This window comes from Lycorma delicatula, chromosome 3 (genome assembly GCF_047948215.1).
Source record: "Lycorma delicatula isolate Av1 chromosome 3, ASM4794821v1, whole genome shotgun sequence".
NCBI classification, from domain to species: domain Eukaryota; kingdom Metazoa; phylum Arthropoda; class Insecta; order Hemiptera; family Fulgoridae; genus Lycorma; species Lycorma delicatula.
In genome coordinates this window covers 57,761,367-57,785,962 of record NC_134457.1, presented here as the reverse complement: position 1 = coordinate 57,785,962, position 24,596 = coordinate 57,761,367, and the positions used below count along the sequence as shown (strand labels likewise).

Sequence of the window (24,596 nt, the reverse complement as noted above, 5' to 3'; positions counted from 1 at the left end):
AGCATTTATTTTTCCTTCTTAACTAAAGATTTCATTAAAACATTGTTTTGGAAACAAATTATAATATTTATTTATGAGCATTTATATTGCTGCTATAGAAAAATTCATAGTTGTTTATATTTTTGATGGTCCATGATTTTTTTTAACTAGTCTGGTCTATTTTTTACAGCATTTAGAATGTCATGATTCCTTATTCCTAATTTTTTTCTTTTTAATAAATATAATTTTCTTTTCTGCTTTTCCAGGACTACAATGTATTTACTGATAATAATTCCATATTAAGAAGCAAAGTTTTAACAAATATTTTGACTGATAATATTATTTTATCAACATGCTTCTTAGCAGTAAAATAAGGTTTTAAATTACTTTAATCATTGTTTTATTTTTATTTTACTGTTGTTGAAAATTTCATAGTGAACACTTCAACAGATAACAGCCAGTAAGTTTTGTAATTAAATAAAAAAAAAAGAGTTAAAATCAGTTAAAAAAAAGTTGAAAACAATCATTCTCTCTCTGTCATGTTTGATTATTTATTATTTTATTATTATTTTTTACTGTTTCCTGTGCAATACTGGAAGACTAATCAGATATCAAACTTCTGTTAGTATTATAGGGTGTAGTAAAACTATAATAGTAGAATCAGTTTTTAACTGAATTTGTTTCAGAGAGAATGTTTGTTCTCTATTCTTTAGAAAGTTGAATGCGTTTTAATGTTTTTAATATAAATTTATATACATATTTTTTTTAAAAATCAATTCTTTTAAGAATCCTTCTACTATATACAAATATATTTATTTTATTAGATCAACCAAAGTACAGAATAAATAAATAAAGTAGGATGACTTACCTTATTCCACTATATATGTAGGAGCACTTTCATAATTTACTCACATCATCAGCTGCATTACATATTCATCTCAAATTACATTGCAAACCTCATAAAATATAATAACATATCATGCATTTATTTTAAGAATTTAAACTTTTATTCAGTTAAAACAAAATTAAATTGTAAAAATTTTTACATATGTAAAAATATGACATCAAGGCATAAAATCAGATTAAAATTCAAATAAAAATAATTTTAAGTAAAGCAATTATGTATGTTACTCAAGGAGTAAAGTAAGTTCAGTAAAATGGACAATGTGCATTATATTTTATGAGGTTTGCAATGTACTTTGAAATGAATATATGAATATGTAATGCAACTGATGATACGAGCAAATCGCAAAAGTGCTCCTGCAAATATAGTGGAATAAGGTAAGTCATCCTACTTCATTTATTTATTCTGTACTTTGGTTGATCTAATAAAATAAAATAAATATATATATATATATTGGACCATTGTCTAATGAAATAATACTCACTGGAATTCTCACAACATATCAAATGTTTACTTGTAAGATGACTAATTTGATTAACTTAGAAAAGATGATCTTGAATAATTCCTTTTGCTGTAATTTCAGGACAATATGAACCACTGCATATGTTGTCATTTTTCTCTGGCAAGTGTAATTTTTAGTTTTCATTTATATAGTCGTTTTAGAAATAAACAGGCTCACAAAAGTTCATTGGCTCTCAAATTCATATTCCTTGTTTTCAGCTTCACAAAGTGATTGTCCTGATCACAGAACATAAGAAGAATTTAGAAAAGGAGTGCCTAAAAATTCACTTTTATTTAAAAAATGCTGTACGAATGAGTTTACTCCAATATAGATAATCACTTACTAAATGATTAGATTCACTTTTTCTCTTGAGAAAACTAAATGCATTTACTTTTCACTCTTGAGGGTACCTGTTGTCCCTCAACTGTTTTTACATCAAGAACCATCATGCGAGTTAGATTTTTGGAATTCTGGTTTGACCAACTACTAATGGTAACACATTCAAAGGAGCAGAAGACAAAACGTCTAAAAATGCTAGACATACTAAGAGTTTTATCTAATGCTCATTGGGGAACTGGTCGAGTATGCATGTTGTGCTTCTACCTAGCTCTGTCCATTCCCGCTTAGACTATAGTTACATGGTTTATTCATCCTTACAAGCTATTGCTCTAAACATGTTCAATGCAGTCCATCATTTATTATCCATGTTGTTACAAGTGCATTTCGCTCAAGCCCCATGGTAAATCTACTAGTGGACAGTGGTGAGCCATCTCTTTGAAATAGATGAAACCAAATGATCTGCTCCTATGTAGTTCGCATTAAAGAAAAGAATTATTGAAAAAGCAATACTTCTCAAACAGTATAAAATGAGTTAATTTTTACGCAGTCAGGTGACAAAATATATCTTAGCTAATAATACTACCAACTTAAAACCTTGATTTAGGTTTAAATCCTTTAAACCTTCTTCAGGTTTAAAAACCTGAAGAAAAGGTGTCAGATGAATCGGTGGAATTTAGAGAAGCTTGAGGAAGAGGAGGTAAAGAAGATTTTTGAGGAGGACATCGCAAGAGGTCTGAGTAAAAAAGATAAGGTAGAAAATGTAGAAGAAGAATGGGAGAATGTTAAAAAGGAAATTCTTAAATCAGCAGAAGCAAACTTAGGCGGAATAAAGAGAACTGGTAGAAAACCTTGGGTTTCAGATGATATATTGCAGCTGATGGATGAACGTAGAAAATATAAGAATGCTAGTGATGAAGAAAGTAAAAGGAACTATCGGCAATTAAGAAATGCTATAAACAGGAAGTGCAAACTGGTGAAAGAAGAGTGGATTAAAGAAAAGTGTTCAGAAGTGGAAAGAGAAATGAACATTGGTAAAATAGACGGAGCATACAGGAAAGTTAAGGAAAATTTTGGGGTACATAAATTAAAATGTAATAATGTGTTAAACAAAGATGGTACACCAATATATAATACGAAAGGTAAAGTCGATAGATGGGTGGAATATATTGAAGAGTTATACGGAGGAAATGAATTAGAAAATGGTGTTATAGAGGAAGAAGAGGAAGTTGAGGAGGATGAAATGGGAGAAACAATACTGAGATCTGAATTTAAGAGAGCATTAAAAGATTTAAATGGCAGAAAGGCTCCTGGAATAGACGGAATACCTGTAGAATTACTGCGCAGTGCAGGTGAGGAAGCGATTGATAGATTATACAAACTGGTGTGTAATATTTATGAAAATGGGGAATTTCCATCAGACTTCAAAAAAAGTGTTATAGTTATGATACCAAAGAAAGCAGGGGCAGATAAATGTGAAGAATACAGAACAATTAGTTTAACTAGTCATGCATCAAAAATCTTAACTAGAATTTTATACAGAAGAATTGAGAGGAGAGTGGAAGAAGTGTTAGGAGAAGACCAATTTGGTTTCAGGAAAAGTATAGGGACAAGGGAAGCAATTTTAGGGGTCAGATTAATAGTAGAAGGAAGATTAAAGAAAAACAAACCAACATACTTGGCGTTTATAGACCTAGAAAAGGCTTTCGATAACGTAGACTGGAATAAAATGTTCAGCATTTTAAAAAATTAGGGTTCAAATACAGAGATAGAAGAACAATTGCTAACATGTACAGGAACCAAACAGCAACATATAACAATTGAAGAACATAAGAAAGAAGCCCTAATAAGAAAGGGAGTCCGACAAGGATGTTCCCTATCGCCGTTACTTTTTAATCTTTACATGGAACTAGCAGTTAATGATGTTAAAGAACAATTTAGATTCGGAGTAACAGTACAAGGTGAAAAGATAAAGATGCTACGATTTGCTGATGATATAGTAATTCTAGCCGAGAGTAAAAAGGATTTAGAAGAAACAATGAACGGCATAGATGAAGTCCTACGCAAAAACTATCGCATGAAAATAAACAAGAACAAAACAAAAGTAATGAAATGTAGTAGAAATAACAAAGATGGACCACTGAATGTGAAAATAGGAGGAGAAAAGATTATGGAGGTAGAAGAATTTTGTTATTTGGGAAGTAAAATTACTAAAGATGGACGAAGCAGGAGCGATATAAAATGCCGAATAGCACAAGCTAAACGAGCCTTCAGTAAGAAATATAATTTGTTTACATCAAAAATGAATTTAAATGTCAGGAAAAGATTTTTGAAAGTGTATGTTTGGAGTGTCGCTTTATATGGAAGTGAAACTTGGACAATCGGAGTATCTGAGAAGAAAAGATTAGAAGCTTTTGAAATGTGGTGCTATAGGAGAATGTTAAAAATCAGATGGGTGGATAAAGTGACAAATGAAGAGGTATTGCGGCAAATAGATGAAGAAAGTAGCATTTGGAAAAATATAGTTAAAAGAAGAAACAGACTTATAGGCCACATACTAAGGCATCCTGGAATAGTCGCTTTAATATTGGAAGGACAGGTAGAAGGGAAAAATTGTGTAGGCAGGCCACGTTTGGAGTATGTAAAACAAATTGTTGGGGATGTAGGATGTAGAGGGTATACTGAAATGAAACGACTAGCACTAGATAGGGAATCTTGGAGAGCTGCATCAAACCAGTCAAATGACTGAAGACAAAAAAAAAAAAAAAAAACCTTGATCAATCAGTTTGTGTATTTAATAATTGGATGACCTACATATAAAGGAGTATATTCTAAAAAAAAGGAATATAATATATGTGCGCATGGGTGCATTTTATTGAACCTGCCATCTTGTCTATTTGGTTTTGCTTATAAAGATAGTAATGCAATACCTGATTGTTGATAAAGCGATGGATTCAGTTATTTTAATTGATAAGTAAATATTAGGCTTGGAATTTTGCTGTGTTTGTATATGATTTTTAATAATTGTATAATTGTAATTTTTTGTGCAACATAATCAAAAAATTATTTTCCATTTCTTACAGCATCCTTCAATCTTTTTATTTATAATAATACTTGAAAAAAAGAGAATAAGGATGAGTGTTCAGTATCATCCAGTACTAATGATCTTTGCTTTGCTCCACTTAAATTTAGATGTGACTTTGACAACAAAGTATTCTACTCCACTTTATTATGTCCATAAATATAGATATGATTCTCCCTTTAGTGGTCAGATTTTTAAAAATATTACCAAAATAGGTGTTGTTATGACTATAAATTAATTTGATTTACTAAGCTCCAAAAGAATTACAATATATATTATTTTCCTGGCAAATAGAGCTAGAGAAGCCTTATTAAAGGGGGAAATATGGAGATTTATCAAAAATGGGTATTGCGTTTTTTTGCAAAGCTAAGATCAAGACCAAAAATGTTTGTGTTTATGTATGTGTGTTCCACTGCTTTTAGTCTTATATCTCAGGATTGACCAAACAAATTTTCTTCAACTTTGACTCAAATATTTCTATTTGTCGGACATTGATCGTATTAATTTTTTATGAAATTTTTATTCAGGAGTTGGGGAATATCGTAAAAAAAATTTCAATTTTCTTCAGACACTTAGAAAAAATTTCCTTTGGAAAATTTTTATCTACTTTGCATATATAAATAATTTTCAAAAAACAACCCCACCTCTCAAGACTGAAATACATGTTTTTTGTAATACATGTTTACACCTTCTTTGGTTTTAATATTTTTTTTAAAAACTGTTGTGTTTATACATCATAAACAGCATTATCAAAAAGTCTACAATTTTCTAAAATTGTAAACCCTAGATCTTAAAAACAGAAAAGTTTTTTGCTAATTTTTATGTTCTTGTTTTATTGAAGTGGGAATTATATTTAGACAAATGTTTTTAGATTTATTTTTTTTTTTTAATTTAATACCTGAGACTGGTTAATTGAACCTGAACCACCAAAGTACACCAGCATCCACTGTCTGATATTCAGATCCATATAAAATCAACCAACTTTTACTAGGATTTGAACCTCAGAAGCTTTGACTTCGAAAATCAGCTATTAAACAATTGATTTACGATGATGAATTAACCACTAGACAAGCCCAGTGGGCTAATTATCATAATTGGTGCAAATTAATACAGTATCTTTAACTAACCAGTTGAAAAATATTTTATTAAACATTACTCAACTTTTGGGATCTGTCATATTTTTTATTGTTATCTAATAAACGATGTTAATAAAATCAAGTAAATTCATTACAAATTCTGTGTCTATCTTGTTTTTTGCATTTATTAGGGGGTTTCTCAGTAGTTGGCTCTTTGGAGTTTGAGTTATAATGACGGTATCTGAAAGTTTCACATTGGAAAACGGAGTACACCAGGGAAGTGTACTTAGTGTACTTTTTTTGCCGTAGCTATAAACAATATAACAAAATGCATAAGAAAACCGGTTATGTGTTCTTATTTGTAGATAATTTTTTTTATTTATGAATTATGTAGAACATTAGATCCAGGTGAGAGGCTGATTCAAAACACAATAACCTGCTTAGAATCGTGGTGTAAATCTAAAGGACCCATTTTCCCTGGAAAAAACAAAGTGCATTTGCTTTTCCTGGTTGAGGGAACATGTTGACCCTCAACTGTATTTACATGGTGAACCGGTTGAGGCATGAATGTGGGCTAGATTTCTAGGAATGTGGTTAGGTCAGCGACTAATGTTGTTAATACATTTGAAGGAGCTGAAAGTAAAATGTCAAAAATGTTAGACATGCTGAATGTTTTATCTAATACCCGTTGGGGAGCCTATCATATATGCATGTTGTGCTTCTAGCGGGAACAGACCAGAGCTCAGTAGCTCTGGTCTATGGCTGTGTAGCTTATTCGTCAGCACAGGCCACCTCTCTATTGATGCTCTGTGCAGTCCTTCATTCATTCATCTGTCTTGCCAGAGGTGCATTTTGCTCAATCCCTGTGATAAGTCTGCTGATGGACAGTGTTGAGCTATCTCTTTGGAATAAGTAGAAGCAGATTATATGCTCCTATGTGGCTTGGATTAAAATGCAACCAACTCTTCCAACCGTTGATGCAGTGTTCTGCAATGTCCGGCATGTTAATCGATACCAGGAACTGCAAAGATCTACTGCTTCACTAGGCATCAGAGCTCAGCGCCTTTTCTCAGCTCTAAATATACAATTATCTCCAGTCCTTACTGTTGATCCATGTTATTATCCCCTTTGGCAGCCTTTTCTCATTAATTACTACCCTGATCTTTGTCAGTATAATAAAAAGAATACAAATCCGGTTATCTTACAAAACAAATTTTATAATATTATAAATAGCTTGAATCCTGATGTTGTAGTTTATACATATGGCTCTAGAAACATTAATTTTGTTGATTGTAGTTTTATGGTTGGCAACAGAACATACATGTTTGGCCTTCCCAGCATCACCAGTATTTTCATTGCAAAACTGTATGCTATTAATAAGGCCTTACATATAATTAGTTAAAAATGTTGACATGTTCTTGTTTGCTCAGATAAGATGAGTGCCTTACACCTTAATTAAACCGGTTATGTGTTCATCATTACACCTTAATGATGGGTACTCCAGACACCCTTTTGTCTGTGAAATTCATTGTGTAATTTCGCAAATGAATCACCGTAATACAGCCCCAGCCGTATTAGGATTTTAAACAACAGGTGCACTGATGGTGCGACAAAGGACAGTCTCCTTTCCAAAAAATTCTTTACAATTTGACAGACATTTTAAGTTAAATTTATTTTTTTGGTTTGAATTAAATAATTAGAATTTTAAGGAAAAATCATTAACAATAATTTTTTTTTTTCTTGTACAATATGTATCTCTTATAATATAGACTGTTTAAATATAAATCAAATTCCAAAAAAAATTATATATTCCTTCCATTAAAGAAATTCTGTTTCTCTTTTTAAAAATTAAATATTATGTATAATTATATTTAATTTTTATCTTAATAGCTAACAAAGGATTACAAGATATTTTATTACAAATTTTTGATATTATCCTACATTTAATATCAATCATGTTAAATGACATTTATGAGTTTTACTTATCCATATTTGCTCTGTGATACAAAAACAAGTTATAAGTCAATTTTTATTTGAAAGTGCTTTTTGAAATGTTGCATCAAGTCTCAATGCATTATAACATATTTGAAAACTATGACCTTAGATAAGTTTATTTCTTATTAAGTTACTTCTTTCTAAGTTATTTCTTGCTAAGTTTATTTCTTCTAAGTTAATTTGGATGAAAAGAACATTTTATTTTGTATCTTATGAAAATAATTGTCATTTGTCTACAATTCATAAAAATTTTGTTAATATATTTGATTTTAATACTTTTACATCAATTATTATATAATTTTCAATCGGTAAATTGTTTTTATTTACATAGTTTCTCAGTATACAACAATGTCACATGCCTGCAATGAAGAAATCATTCACATAGTCATGTAACTCAGATGTACCACTCTTTGTATTGTAAAAAACTGACATTGTTTATTAAAACAAATATTTTTAAAATTAAAAAATATGATAGCCTCAGATCTGTGTAGAAAATTTATGGAAATTTAAGAAATTAATTAGTTAATAGAATAATCCAACAAGTTAATAGAAATGGTGGCTTTATTATTATTATTTTTTAAAGATGAAATTTTTTTTCAGCTGAAATTGTTGATTCTGAAATTAATCTCTTTTTAAATGTAGATTGGTTTTATTAATCATTTGTTATTGAGATTATAAATTCTAGTAAAAAACGTTTTACTCTGATTCATTAAGTAGTACAATTTCATATTTCTTTCTACTTATTTTAAGAGTAGGAAGCTCAAATGAACTGAATATATGATTATTATTATTATTACATCTAAAAAAGGAAGTGAAAAAGAACATGGAAGTAGCAAAGTAAATTAGTCACTTTTATTCTCTTTTTTTCGCTGTGACAGGGTTAGTGTTCTTAAACTAATTTAAATAATAAAGAAACTAGTTTTCAATAGCGTCTTTCAAACTAATTGCTTAGCAGTTAATTCTTGGATGTCCACGTGCTCATAAACAAATAGTTTTCATGAATTTATTTAACACTTTTGTTTTGTCCTTTATTATTTAAAAAAATATATATTGTATTACATAGATATTTAAATCTGTGTATTTCATTAAGGTATAAATGAAGAACATAGATGAGATTTTTTTTTACGTCCCTAAGTTTCTTTAAATCCTATTTTAACTCTAAAGTTATTATTACTATAAAACATTGCAGTATTTTTCGCACATTGGTAGAATTATTTGTTTAAATTATATTTTAAAATATAAATTTTTGTAACTATAAATCAAACAAAGTTTTATAATAAGACATTCTTCTAATAACTTACTTCATAATGTCACTATTTAGAGTTTCTGGCATGTATTTTTGTAAAAATTCATAGCTTTCTTTGCTAAGTAAAATAAAATCAATTACAAATTACCCCTAAAAAGTAATTAACTCTGTTTTAAAAACCGAAATCAATATTGTATGTTGTTGACATTACGATGTACAAAACATTATCATACTCCCATCAGCCTATTATACTATTTTTGTTTGTCACCCAATTTAATGACAGGTGTAAATATTTTATACACAATTTTTATGCAATTAAGGAAAGATTGTTGAACTCTTAACGTTGTCAGAAATGAATTGCCCAGCACAATTTCAATAGGAAGACCTAAGTTTTATCATATAGGACTGGCATGAATAAATATGCCGATTTGAAGCTGGGATTCAGAAAGATTGATGTATATTTATATATTTGTAATTTTCATTTCTTTATTTTTAAATTATTCAAAGTTCCTAAAACTCACACTCATTCGGTTTTGTTGTTTTGTCAACTATTCTTCATATCGATTTCATTTATTCACATTAAGATAAAGGACAAGCTGTTATTAATCTTATTTAAAATAATCGGTGAAATTGAGATAATTTTGAATATTGCTAAGTCAACATCTCTGCATTTCTGTAGAATTACTAGAACTATTATATTTTAGAATGTCTTATTAGGTTACAATTTTTAATGTGTATATATATATATATACATATATTTTTAAAAATTAGTATGGATTTTAATTGCATCTATTTTTTTTGTGTTATTGTTAATTGAGTATTCTGTAATACTGCTCTAATCAAGTTTCTACCATAGTTTCCCTCCATCCAGGCAGATACTAAGCTTCTTTTTTTATCTGTTGAGTATCATATTTGCCCGTTCCTAACATGATCTACATAATTTATTATTATGTACTGAAGAGAATAAAAGATTTATTTATTTATTGTCGCATTATTTAAAATCTTTTTGCTATTTTTGTAATTCTATAGACGTATGAAAGGAGCTTTTCATTAATCATGGTTAACGAGATTTGGCCATGTAATGTCAATCATATCTATTAATTACATTTGATAAAAACTTTTTGGGAGTAATTGATTTTAGGAATTTTATGTAGATACATTATTTCTGAATTGTAGAAGGGACACACCACCAGAGATTTTATGAGGTAACGTATACCTTTGTTTTCCAATCCCATTCGAAACCTATCCTACATTTTAATGTGGGCTTATTTTTACATTAAACTCTGCCCTTTTAATAAGAGCATTCAGTATTTTTTTTATTTTTTTACCCTGTTGTAATTTATTAGCTAATATTGCCGATTTTTTGGATTTTCAGTATTACTTTAGCACAAAAGTATCATAAATATCATATCGTCAGATAATCATTATTTTTCCTTTACTTCTGTTTATCCAAATTTTAAGATTTTCAGCTGATTTTAATCTAAACTTTAGTAAAAATTTCTCCATTTAAATCAATACTTAATAAAAAAAATTATCTTAAATATTTTTTTTAGTCTGAATATGAAATAATTTTACTTTCAATGAACTCATAAGAAAAAAGAAAACATATAGAAAATCATGTCCTTTTGTTATAGTTAAATTATATGTTAGTGTTGTCAAATTAATTTGATTATGAAGAAGTAAAAAAATACAATCAAGATACTTGTAATATACTTGTGTGTAGATGTGTGTCTTTTTCTAATAACTAATCTAAGTGAGATGTCGTTAAGCTTACTTGGGTAGGCAGTGAATGATATTGTGTGTGCCAGAGATGTGATTGTGAGAGGGGAAGCAAGTAAGATAGTTATACTTTGCACGTGATCACGATTAAAATATCTCATGTTCTTTTGATAATAAAACACATATAATTTCATTTAAAAAAATTTTTGAGACAAGAAACAATTTATTTCGTAAATCTATTCCGAGGTTCTTAAAAGGAAATAAGGGTTCAATAACTTTTTTGTAACAATATAATTCTAAATTTGAAAAAATATAGTATTTACTAAGGAGAAGAAATTTCTATTAAAAAACATAATATATATTAATTTATTAGCGGTAAGTGATATTTAGTATAAATTCTACATTTATTGTTATGTATAAATGATTTAAGCTATACTAAAATAAGCATTTACCTAAATGTGTAAGAAAAATTGTTATATGGTGTTACCTTAAATTTAATTTAGGTCCAAATTGACTTTAAAAAATCACACATATCCAGAGAATAGCTTTCTCACTAAAAATAACAAGTAAAAAATTATATTTTAGACAAATCTGATATCGTTTTTTCCATATTATTCTTTCTATAAATATCATTAGAAATGTGTGCGTAAAAAAAGATGTGAATATGTTTGAAGGGGAGTTAATTTTGCATGTAAATACTGAATGGCATTCGTTTTTTAAACAGCAGATTTAGTATCTAATTTGATTAGAAGTTTCTTTCTTAAACTCTGTAGTAATTAATAGGATCTTTGTCCGTGTAATTGTAAAATAATAACATTTTAAAAACATTTTTATTTTTGTAGTGCAAGATAAGTAAGTACCACAGAATTCATTTTTTGTATAATCTCTTATTTTTTAAAGCAATTATTTAGTGTCGATTAACATTTCTATTCAATTCAATAATATGCAAGAAAAAGAAATCCTGTTTAATAGTTTCTGTATATAAAGTGAGGGCAGGATATTGTGACTGTGGGATTTATGTACTCCTGTATAGACAGAAGAATAATTATTATTGTTTGTGAAATTATCATCTTTAAATGTAATCATATTCAAAAATTTTCCCCAATTTATTTTAATCCTTTGAATATTTACGGATAAATGGGAACATTAGAATAAATACACTGATTTTGTACAATAATTTAATTTTTAATTAGTAATTATTTTCTGTTGTTTTAAATACTATTTCCTTTTTTTTTAAGATAGGATACAACTAACCAAATTTATTTTTCATTAGTTTATTAGGTTTTTGTAGCATAATTGAATATCCATAAATTATACCTGATTCTCGGATATCTGATTTACGTTTATTTTAATTCATTATTTTTTAATTTGCAAATTGAATGAAATATTATTTTGTAATTTACATTTTGTTTTGAAAGAAAATTTTACAGAATGATGAAATAAGATAAAATTATAAAATCGACTTATAAAAAGGAAAAATAAAATAAATTATTATACTGTTTAATTGTGGTTTAAGGATTTTAAACGACGCTGATTTAAAAACATTTTGGCGCAGATTGAAAAAAACACAGAAAAATATAAATATATTTCAGAAATCATCGAGAATGAATTTATATTTACACTAACTGCAGGGCGTGCTTACGGCACGCCTTCGCAGCTAGGCCTGACGGGCGGCGTCTCAAAATGGGATTATTATTAGGTGTCCAAAATTGATTACCTCTAGTGTAATTTTTTTTTTTTTTTTAATAATGAAACTTGATATAACAAAAGTTAAATTAGAAATTTAACTCTAGAAATTGATACTAACGAATGGGGATTTTCCGCTAGTGATCGGTACATTCCGGTACCTACTTTTTGGTTTAGTTCATTATCGTATGAAGGAAAACAGTCACATAAATAAATAAAAAAATTGTAAAAAATGTTTAAAACGCCACTAATTAAACGCATTAAAAGGTAAAAAATAATTTTAGGACGGTATCTCAGAATAGATTTGACAACAGGCTATCAAAGCTTGTCAAATCCATTCTGAGATACCGTCCTAAAATTATTTTTTACATTTTAGTGCGTTTAATTTAAGAGTGGTGTTTTAAATATTTTTTTATATATTTTTCATTTTCTACTTTTTAATGCACTTAATTGCTTAATGCACTTTTAATTTAATGCACTTCAAGAGCCCCCCAGAGGCTCTTGAAAATATTATGATCCGACGGATCCGCACCACTAAAAGCGGATGGCATTGCTCCGTACGAGGCAACCATCCGAGCCGAACTTTAATTGGTTTATAGCTCGTTTTTGAGTCGCTATAAAAACATCCAATTTTGAATTCACAGACATTCAGCTACGTAACTTTTTTTTTAAATTAAGGTTATAAATACTTAATTTTTGTGTAAAATATATTTTTTATACTGTACAGACCAGCATTAAAATAATTAAGATTTACCTATTATTTAATATGAATGGTAATGTTTCCTCGTTTTGTAAAGCAGTTTTTTATCTGTCATTGAATATTTCGAATCGAACTCTTAAAAATATTAAGAGGTGATAAAGTTTCGATCGTTTAGGACCTTTTATATTAGAATAATCTCAGTTTTAAGAATATTCCTTTCCTATTTTTGTAATCGGTCATTTGTATTTTATTTTTATAAAAGTTAAATTTTAATAGGATTTTATGATAATACGATTTTTATTTAGAGAAAGTATAAAATATGTGATTACTTCTTTGTTATACGAACGATCGTATCCTTGTTAAAAAAATATCAAGTTTTCAGTAGCTTAGCTTTATTTATTATTGAATTCGAGTCGTTCCGTTGTTGAACCAGTGTTTTACAGTCTAAACACGATTGAAGAAGCAACCACCATGAAGACTGTGGATCGTACAGCTTCGATCGTATCTGTTATCTTTTACTGTAGATAGCTTCTACAGAGTATAGCAGACAGAGTATAAATTTTAAAACTACGTCGTGATATCTGTTCTTGAATACTGGTATTTTATCGTAATCACATTTGTTTTATATCTTCTCTTTTGATCGTGCTGTGTAATGGAACGAATCTTTTTTTTAAATTTATTTAAAAATTCACTACGATATTAATGAATAAGTATTTTAAATAATTTTCTCATTGGAGTTAAAAATAAAACTAAATTTAAATGAGATACTTTTTAATAAAACTGGATGAATTAAAACTACCCTTAAAAGTAGAAAATATCTTCTCAAATTCTAACTTATTGAAGTCGAATCCAGATTAAAAATAACTACTACTAAATTTTAATTTGAAATCAAGATTTAAAGAATTGAAGATGTAATTTTTTTACTTTTAGCAGTCAGTTTTTTAGAAAAACTTAATTTTATATGAACATTTTTAGTTTTATTTTTATTTGAAATAGGAATGGACATATAAATAAATGCTGAAAAAAAGTCGCTCGCAAAAAAAATAAAACAATGAGGATAAACCTTCAGCTTGATTAAAATGATTAAAGGAACGTAGAAAAATGGTGTGAACTATCTGCTATAGAATTTAATTTAAGACTGTCTGGAATTGTAGAGATACGCTTATGTTTTACCGAATAATTATTCTAAGTTACTTATGTTTTCCTACTACTTTTCTTTAATCTTCCCCGTGAAAATACTCTGAATATTAAAATCAGACTATTTGTCACTACACTGGACAATCCAACCAACCTTTTAAACGACAAAAAACTTTAAACTTTCAGTTGAGTCAATATAATTTTTCGTTAAAAAATCGATGAATAAATATTTTTTTATTCATAAAAATTAATATCAGAATTTGTTCTTTTGGTAAAGAATAATAATAAAAAAATTGTAGCTTGAATAAAAAAACCTACGAAAGGGTCGAATTAAGTCCTACTTTTACTAAAAAATGTTATTTAATTTTTAATTATAATTATTTTCTTTAAGTAACGGATTTAAAACGTTAAGATGATTTCCTAGAATAATTTACTCTTTTCTTCTTGCACTAAAGACATTTCCTGGTCTCAAATGAGATATTTCGTCTTATTTTTTTGTTTTTGTTTTTTTCTTCAGTATTTATTTAGTGACTTATCTAGTTATTCAAAATGTCTGTGTTACAGCCCATCTGTACAATAAACATATATTCGGTGTTTACATCTACTCGGTTAGCTGTAAACTGAATACCTCAAAAATGTAATGCTCATTAATGGAAAAATATACACACCCGTGACTTTGAATATTCTCCAAAAAATTATTAAATATTATATAGTTCAAGAAATAGTGTAGTGGTTTCTCGACACTATAAGATTTTATTATCTTCCATTACTTACCGAAAAAAATATCTTGATTATCTCTATTTAGGTAATTATTTTATTTCTTTGGATCCGTTTTTAATATAGAATTAGCAAGAAAAAATGTAAAATTTGGAAGACATTTTTGAATCGATGATTAAACTTCGCTTTTATGAATCCTTTTAAGATACAGGGGATGAACTTACAAAATAATCGTAAATTTGTTTTGATATTTTAAGTTATTTTTGAATAACTTATCTTAATTTGTAATCAACTTAAGAAAGAATCAAAATTTAAAGAATAAAGATGTAATTTTTTTACTTTTAGTCGTCAGTTTTTTAAAAACCCGTAATTTTATCTAAAAAATTTCAGTTTTATATTTATTTAAAATAGTAATGAACATATAAATAAATGCTGAAAAACAAACTCTCTGCTTTAACTGGTGCAATAACATATCCGTATGTTTATAAGTCGTTTGTTGTTGCTAAAAACCTGTTTTTAATAGAAAAATGACAGAAACAATCTATTTGCAAGTTAATCAAACCCAAAATTTGTATTTGTTCATTGATATTAGCCCTTTTTTTTAAAAAACAATTCTTTTTTAAGGTGATTACCAGTGATGGTTAGCCCAGTTAACCTCACTTTTCAACCTTCTTCCTATTTTAAATTACTTTAGGAGAATATTAAAACAGAAAAAAAACCATTAAATTTTATGCATTATTGGGAAAATCACGAATAAAATGTCGGAAAGAACGTAAGATAGCTGATGTTAACCTGCAAACTATCCATCGTGTTGGAATCGATTTTTATTATTATTAAAATAAATGGAATTTTTATTGTCATATATATACACATTTAAAAATCATTAGACTTCTCAGAAATTAAATAATAATAAATGAAAAAAATTAAGTTAGTTATGGATTGATAATTTCAAATCAGCTGATTTGAAGTCGAGTGTTCCAGCATTCAAGTCCTTTAAGTCAGTTATTTTTACACGGATTTGAATACTAGATCGTGGATACCGGTGTTATTTGGTGGTTGGGTATCAATTAACCACACATCTCAGGAATGGTCGAACTGATACTGTACAAGACTGCACTTTTCATTTACATTCATACATATCATCCCCTGAAGTATTATCTGAGAGGTAATTACTGGAGGCTAAACAGGAAAAAGAAAGAAAGGATTGATAATTTTAGGCTGTCAGATATGTTTTAAACATTTAAGGAGTGACGCCTGTTTAATAACATGAATGTTTTATGCATGTCTTGTCGCCTTCGTAAATAAAGGTAGCTATGTAAATAATATTTTATTGTATACTAATGAAAGTTTACAGCATTATGATTTTTGAATTTATGAGGTTGTTTATAAGTTATTGAACCAAATATTCGCACATAATTATAATATTTATGTATTAAAAAATATATATACAATTATTATTAGTCCAAAGCAAGAGTCCTAAAAGAAAATACGATGAACTTAGTCGACGGCAAACAAATTAATTTGCATGAGTAAAGCGTACATTAAATAATTATTTAAATGTGCGGGAAAACCGAGCATAGTACAAACAATTAATGCAATTATATATGTATTATTTTTATTAACCTCTTTTTTTCATTTGATATGAGTTTGTATATCTTTCAATTACATTTTATGAAGTTTTAAATTTCATCATTTTTACTTTAAATTATTTAACTAAATAGCTCTTACTGACCTCCGTGGTAGTGTGGTAGCATCTTACATTTTATCCAGAAGTTCTTGGGTTGGAATCCTGCCTATAAGGTAGGATATGGAAAAAACTGATTTTTTACATACGCTACCAAAATTGGTTTCATATTATAGCATACAAGCTTGAAGCTGATGGATAATTCATAAATTTTTTAAACTCTAAAATTTCATAAAATAGTTACTGGTATTTTTTTAATTCTGAAATAGAGTAGTTTGACACGGAAGTTAGATGGGAATTTGACGTAATTTAAAAATAATTTTACTTTCACGAAGGCAGTCCGTCTCAAACTACGTATTCAATGGAATAAGTTCTGGCCTACTGAGTCCTGTCACGGCCTTACATGGCATCCGGGAGAACGTCTTCTAGAAACCTTTTATTCCAAACAACAAAAGAGACCAAGTCACCCAACACAGCTGAGGATTGGGCACACAAAGCTAAAATACGCCCGCCTATTTGGCTATCGTCAGTAGAACTGTGAAGCGTGCAATGTAAAATGGTCCGTAAACCACTTAATTCTTAGATTGTCCAATGTTAGAGACAATTCGTCGTCAGTTAAACTTGGGTACAAATGTTAGTTCGGTTTGCTCAACCGGAAGTAATACATCAAAAGACTTTTGCGGTTTCTTTTTCATAGTGGGATGAAGAACTCAATTTAGCGGTTTTGCGTACCTGAAATCCCGTACGGAGTACTGGGTACGCAGTGAAAATTGTCTAGTGGTCATGTTCCTGTTTCAGTATTTCTTATCAATTATTTGGTGTTTATTGCCTAATTACTTATGAACACTTTTTTCCTGTTTAGCCTCCGGGATTCACCGTCAGGTATTACTTAAGAGAATGTATGAATGTAAGTGAAGTGTTGCAGTCTTGTCGGTCGACCTCAGGTCGACCGTTCCTGAGATATGTGGTTAATTGAAACCCAACCACCAGAAAACACCGGTATCCACGTTCTAGTATTCAAATCTATAGAAAAATAGGATTTGAACGTTGGAATCTCGACTTCGAAGATTTGCGAAGACGCGTTCACCACTAGACCAATGCGGTGGGTTAATTACTTATGAAGACTTTTTTTTTTTTTTCTCTACTCCCCTGGGCCGGACTTGATGGTATTACGCCACCCAGGGGAGTGTCCGTTACTCTAATAGGCCCTCCCCGCCTACCGGCTATATACCGGCATGGCAGGTCAGGTCTACCGGTGGCTCTTTTGAGATTTTTTATTCTCTATTATTCCTCTATGGAACCACATCATACCTACAAGTCGTGATGTGATCCCCGGAACTTTCATAATACTCTCTTGTCCCTACAGCACACCCCAAGGAGTCCTCAGCGGATCATTGAAACCAGCACACCTAAGCATGCTGGCTCTCACCGCTGAGGCTGTCCACCCAACCTAACATACTAGAAACCCATACTTCTTACATCTTCATTCTTCTGTTTTAGTACTGTCTTTATATAATCAGCGACCTTCCTCCAGTTCTCCTTACTGCTGAGCATGAAATCCATGGTTTCCTTCGGCGTTTTTCCATGAATACCCGCGTCGTGTCTTAGTCTTATACATTTATTACATACTAAAAACGTATGCTCATAATCATCGTCCTGTTGGCAGTACATGCACGTGGGTTCATTCCTTCTTGCCACCTTATGGAGATAACCATTGAAACACCAGTGTCCCGTCAGGAACTGGGTGATCCAATAGTCAGTTTCTCCATGCCGCCTGTTTATCCATCCTGTTAATTCTGGAATTAAGGTTCTTGTCCATCCAGCCACTCCAGCCTCCGCCCATCTCTCCTGCCAGATTCTATGTATGTTATGAACTTATGAACACTTAGTTTTATTTAACTCACTAATGTCTTATCGTTGATGCAACTATAAACAAACAGTGAAAGAAAAAAATATTAATTTTTAAATATTTATTTCCTATCCTGGATATATCGAGTTTCTAATTCTATGAATTTTCATTGAAACATTTACATTAATATCAATTATAAATAGTGTGTTTTTTTAATCATTAGATTTTGATTATTGTAACCTCAAAGAAGGGTTTAAAAAGTTATTTCCTATTATCAGATTGAACTTTCTCCAAAATGAGAAATTTAAGAAAAATTTAATATCTGCCCTTAAATTTATATTAGTATATTAGAGCCAGGGCCGATTAGGATAAAATCCATCGTATTGAATTTTTTTTTTCTTTTAAATGCCGAGCTTTACATCCTGAGATTTCCTAGCTGTTAAAACAGAGGTGAATGTTAGATCTTTCTTATGAAATAACGATTATATATTTTATCGTGATGACAATTCATAATTTTTTAATGAACAAAAACTAGGATTACGTTGCTCTCCTAGGGAGGTAGATTGTTTGCATCATTCTCCCTTCGCAATTTCCTTTCAGCCCGTTCTCTGAAATCCATTTTGGTGCTAGAACCGAAGGTGATTTAATATGATTGGATCTGATGGGTCTCTAGTTCTAGTCGTTTATCACTTGCTATTTGGCGAAAGGGAAATTTAGGGTTGGTTGGTGGTAAATATCTGCCTGTATGCCTTTTAAGTTTCAGTCGGATTGATTAGGGAAATAGGAACCTGGTCAGAGTGGTTTCCTTCTGGTCTACCACATGTTTCTGCAACCGAGTTGGAATAACCTTCTTGCTTCTTTGCTTATTATTTTCTTTCTTCTCTTTTATTTTCCTCTCCTTTTTTTATAAAGCAAACGCATACTCGAAAAAAAGGAAAAAGATTGTAGTAGAGAATTATAAAGAAAAAAATCGTAACTATGATGTTGGCGCAGTCTGGACGGTAGGTCCATTTTAGGTCCACCTCGGGTTCAGGCAAATGGGGTGCCCCTGGGGCGGTGTTTTGGGAGGTGCAATAGGGTGCGCTTGTAATATCTGTGCAAACAATCTTCCGATTTTCAAAATTCAAACGGATGTTTTTTTAGTAGGTTGAAGGCTAACTTTTGCATGCATCAGTTACACTCTCGATCTAACAGATCACGGTAAATCGGAAGTGTGTGTATATATATGTATATATATATATATATATATATATATATATAATTTTATACTTTCTGACGAAGCAGAGATCTGTGTAAGTGCTCAATATGAATAAAAGAAAAAGTTGTAACATTAAGCAGTTTAGTAGGTAATAATTACTTTTTAATAATTATATTCTACTGGTAAATTACAGTTTGCTTAACTGTATGTCACCAGAAAATTAAAAAATAACATTCTACGAGTCGGAGCGTGGAATGCTAGAAGTTTAAAAAAGGTTGGTAGGCTAGAAAATTTAAAAAGGGAAATGGATAGGATAAATGTTGATGTAGTAGGAATTAGTGAGGTTCGGTGGAAAGAGGAAGGCAACTTGTGGTCAGGTGATTTTAGAATGATTAACTCAGCTTCAAATAATGGGCAGGCAGGAGTAGGTTTCATAATGAACAAGAAGATAGGGAAGAGAGTAGAGTATTTCAAAACGCATAGTGATAGAATCATTGTAATAAGGATAAAATCAAAACCTAAACCAACAACGATTGTTAACGTCTACATGCCTAGAAGTGCCCATGATGATGATGAGGTAGAGTGTGTATACGAAGAGATTGATGAAGCAATTAAACACGTAAAAGGAGATGAAAATTTAATAATAGTTGGAGATTGGAATGCAAGCATTGGAAAAGGCAAGGAAGGAAATATAGTGGGTGAATACGGGCTGGGCAAAAGGAATGAAAGAGGGGACCGACTTATAGAGTTTTGCACAAAGTAAAATTTAGTAATTGCCAACACCCAATTTAAAAATCATAATAGAAGAATATACACTTGGAAAAAGCCAGGTGATACTGCAAGGTATCAGATAGATTATATCATGGTTAAGCAAAGATTTAGAAATCAACTCGTTGACTGCAAAACTTACCCTGGAGCAGACATTGATAGCGACCATAATTTGGTGATAATGAAATGTAGATTGGGGTTTAAAAACCTGAAGAAAAGGTGTCAGATGAATCGGTGGAATTTAGAGAAGCTTGAGGAAGAGGAGGTAAAGAAGATTTTTGAGGAGGACATTGCAAGAGGTCTGAGAAAAAAAGATAAGGTAGAAAATATAGAAGAAGAATGGGAGAATGATAAAAAGGAAATTCTTAAATCAGCAGAAGCAAACTTAGGCGGAATTAGCTGTTAATGATGTTAAAGAACAATTTAGATTCGGAGTAACAGTACAAGGTGAAAAGATAAAGATGCTATGATTTGCTGATGATATAGTAATTCTAGCCGAGAGTAAAAAGGATTTAGAAGAAACAATGAACGGCATAGATGAAGTCCTACGCAAGAACTATCGGATGAAAATAAACAAGAACAAAACATAAGTAATGAAATTTAGTAGAAATAACAAAGATGGACCACTGAATGTGAAAATAGGAGGAGAAAAGATTATGGAGGTAGAAGAATTTTGTTATTTGCGAAGTAGAATTACTAAAGATGAACGAAGCAGGAGCGATATAAAATGCCGAATAGCACAAGCGAAACGAGCCTTCAGTAAGAAATATAATTTTTTTACTTAAAAAATTAATTTAAATGTCAGGAAAAGATTTTTGAAAGTATATGTTTGGAGTGTCGCTTTATATGGAAGTGAAACTTGGACAATCGGAGTATCTGAGAAGAAAAGATTAGAAGCTTTTGAAATGTGGTGCTATAGGAGAATGTTAAAAATCAGATGGGTGGATAAAGTGACAAATGAAGAGGTATTGCGGCAAATAGATGAAGAAAGAAGCATTTATTTGGAAAAATATAGTTAAAAGAAGAGACAGACTTATAGGCCACATACTAAGGCATCCTGGAATATTCGCTTTAATATTGGAAGGACTGGTAGAAGGAAAAAATTGTGTAGGCATGCCATGTTTGGAATATGTAAAACTAATTGTTAGGGATATAGGATGTAGAGGGTATACTGAAATGAAACGACTAGCACTAGATAGGGAATCTTGGAGAGCTGCATCAAACCAGTCAAATGACTGAAGACAAAAAAAAAAAATAACTATGTATAAATTTAATCAGTTGTGGACACATTAGCTTAAGTTAAATAGATCGGAATTAAATATTACAGGAAATTCAAAAAATTTACTTAGTTATAATTATTTACATGGCAAATGATGATTGCAAAGTGAAAAAAATTGTGTTAGTGGAAATGAATTGAAGGAGAATCATTTCAAATAAAACAGTGTGATGGAAGGGGGCCAGTAAGGCTCAGTGTCCTCCTTATTCAATTGGGCACCAAAACTTTACTGCAGTATTTATAGCAATTTATCCTGATTTAAATATCTGAAAATTGATTTTATTGTTTGTAGTGGTTCATTGGTAGTTATTGTTTCATTTTAATACGAATTGGCCCCTTGTGGCTCCACAGCGGTTTTATTACAATAAAATGTTATATATTTTAAAAAATCGGCTAAAACGTACACTACCAACCCCCTTATTTTTCTCTTTCCTTTCCTACCGCAGGTGAAATGCGTGCTCGAAACCTATTTCCATTTCGTCCAGTCGTTCTACTGGAAGATCGGGCTGAATTTTTTTTTTTAATTCTGCTCGAAGTGGTACCCAGATATGTCATCAGCCATCGACGGACCTTCAGAGTGATTTTCCTGTGATTAATAATTCGGAAAGTTCCTCAATTAAGGAATAAATAAGGATTTTTTTTGTGAAATCTCAGAGGAGACTTAAGTTTGGAGTCCGTTGTCCTTGATGAAATGTCTGCGAGTCGTTCCGAGTAGAATAAAAGAAAACCAGTCCGATCCGTCCAATAGAAGCCCATACGGTCTGGAAATAGGTTTTCAGCCCAGTTTTTGTAATATATATAAACAAAATTTGATTTTATTCGGTTTAAATTTATTCTTATTTAAGTAGAAAAGTAATTATAGTATGATAAACTAGTAGAAATAAGTGACCTCTTCGGTTTCTTACTTTACTAGTAATTACATTCGATTTAAAAAAAAAGTGGAACACCTGGAAAATGTCATCATAGCCTCTGAAGTAACGTTGTACATTTATTACTGCAAAGCATTACAATAAGTTGAACTCCGCTCGCGCTGTTTTATTGAACTATCTACAGCCTATCATGTGAAAGATTTAATACGGACCGATAAAATATACTGCGGAGTCGAGTAGTGTTGCAGCTGCACGTACAATACTTTGTTACATTCGTCTTCAGGCGTGGCGTGTGCTAAGAACCGGTCCAGTAATAAATAATGCGCCGTCATTAGCCGTATACTTTTATTGGTTGTTGTTATTACTTCTGCTTTTATAATCATAATCTATTCATTGACTTCGAATTTAATCAGCGTCACACAAAAATAAAAATATTATTTCTAGAATAAATATTATTCATTAAATTGAAAACAGCAACGGTCCACCGTTAATAAAATAAAAAATTACTGATTTTATTTTAAATAATATGTAAGTTTGGTTATAAATTACTTGCTGGAAAAGAAGAAAACAAGCGTTATATTTTTTTATGAATCTGACGACATAAATCTTCTCACGATATATAGAGCAATAAAAACCCGTTGTTTCCCAATACTGATCTTTAATTTCGTAATATTTAGTGATTTTTTTTCAGATACGCAAGTATAAATGATGTTCCATAAATTTTATTTATTTACGAGTATTTTTTTTAATTAATGACACTTTACTGTATTATTTTAAAATTGTTGTAACACATATATGTGTAGTAATATTATTGTTTAAAAAATAGCAAATTAGAGCTTATTGATTTAACCCACCGGGTTGGTCTAGTGGTGAACGCATCTTCCCAAATCAGCTGATTTGGAAGCCGAGAGATCCAGCGTTCAAGTCCTAGTAAAGCCAGTTATTTTTACACGGATTTGAATACTAGATCGTGGATACCGGTGTTCTTTGGTGGTTGGGTTTCAATTAACCACACATCTCAGGAATGGTCGAACTGAGAATGTACAAGACTTACACTTCATTTACACTCATACATATCTCATCCTCCGAAGGAGGCTAAACAGGAAAATGAAAGAGCTTATTGATTTTCAGTTCAACTAAATAATAAATAACTCATTATTTATCTTATAAATCAGTTTAAATGACAAACAGAGGTTTAATTTGTCACAATTAGTTTGCTACTGTGGGTTGTACCGTAGCTATGAAGTCATAATTTAATCGTATACATGCAGTAAAAGCGACTGTAAAACGTTTTATAAAAGTATCTGTTTTTATTGCAACGTAAACAGAATTATTTCAGCGCAGAATAAACACTTGTATTTAGTAAAGTTTTTTTTAATAAAATATTTAATCTTCAGTTCCATTTTGAAAAATATTCCATCATTCGTTGAATAATAAGACTATTTGTAGTAATCCTGTTGTATTTTCAAAATGAGGTTTACTTTTTGATTTCTGATTGTGTATTATACCTTAAAACAATTGAAGTTAATTTCGTTCAGTCGCTTGTGACACTACTGTGCTTTCATTAAAGCATTTAGAATATATTTGAGGCTATTCAAATCCAATCAGAAGTTAATATTGGCCGTTTTATAAACTTAATAGACGTTAAAATAGACGTTAATGGCCGTTAAAATAGACCGGCCATTTTATCTTGACGATTGTTACTTGGTTTTACACCACCTGTCATGAATAAATTGTGTTTGATTTTGTTTACTTAATATCCTTAAATTTAAGAAACAACATTATTAAAGTTGAACATAAAAACTTGTTCTTTTAAACACTGTGTCAATGATTTAAAGATATTTAATAAAAATATGATGTGGACACTACATAA

At 30.2% G+C, this 24,596-nt stretch overlaps 1 protein-coding gene across 2 annotated transcripts in view; it reads left to right on the top strand.

Moving 5' to 3' along the window:
• Positions 1-24,596, top strand: part of Ercc1 (DNA excision repair protein Ercc1) — a 108,200-nt gene that overhangs the window by 26,915 nt on the left and 56,689 nt on the right. The window lies entirely within an intron of this gene.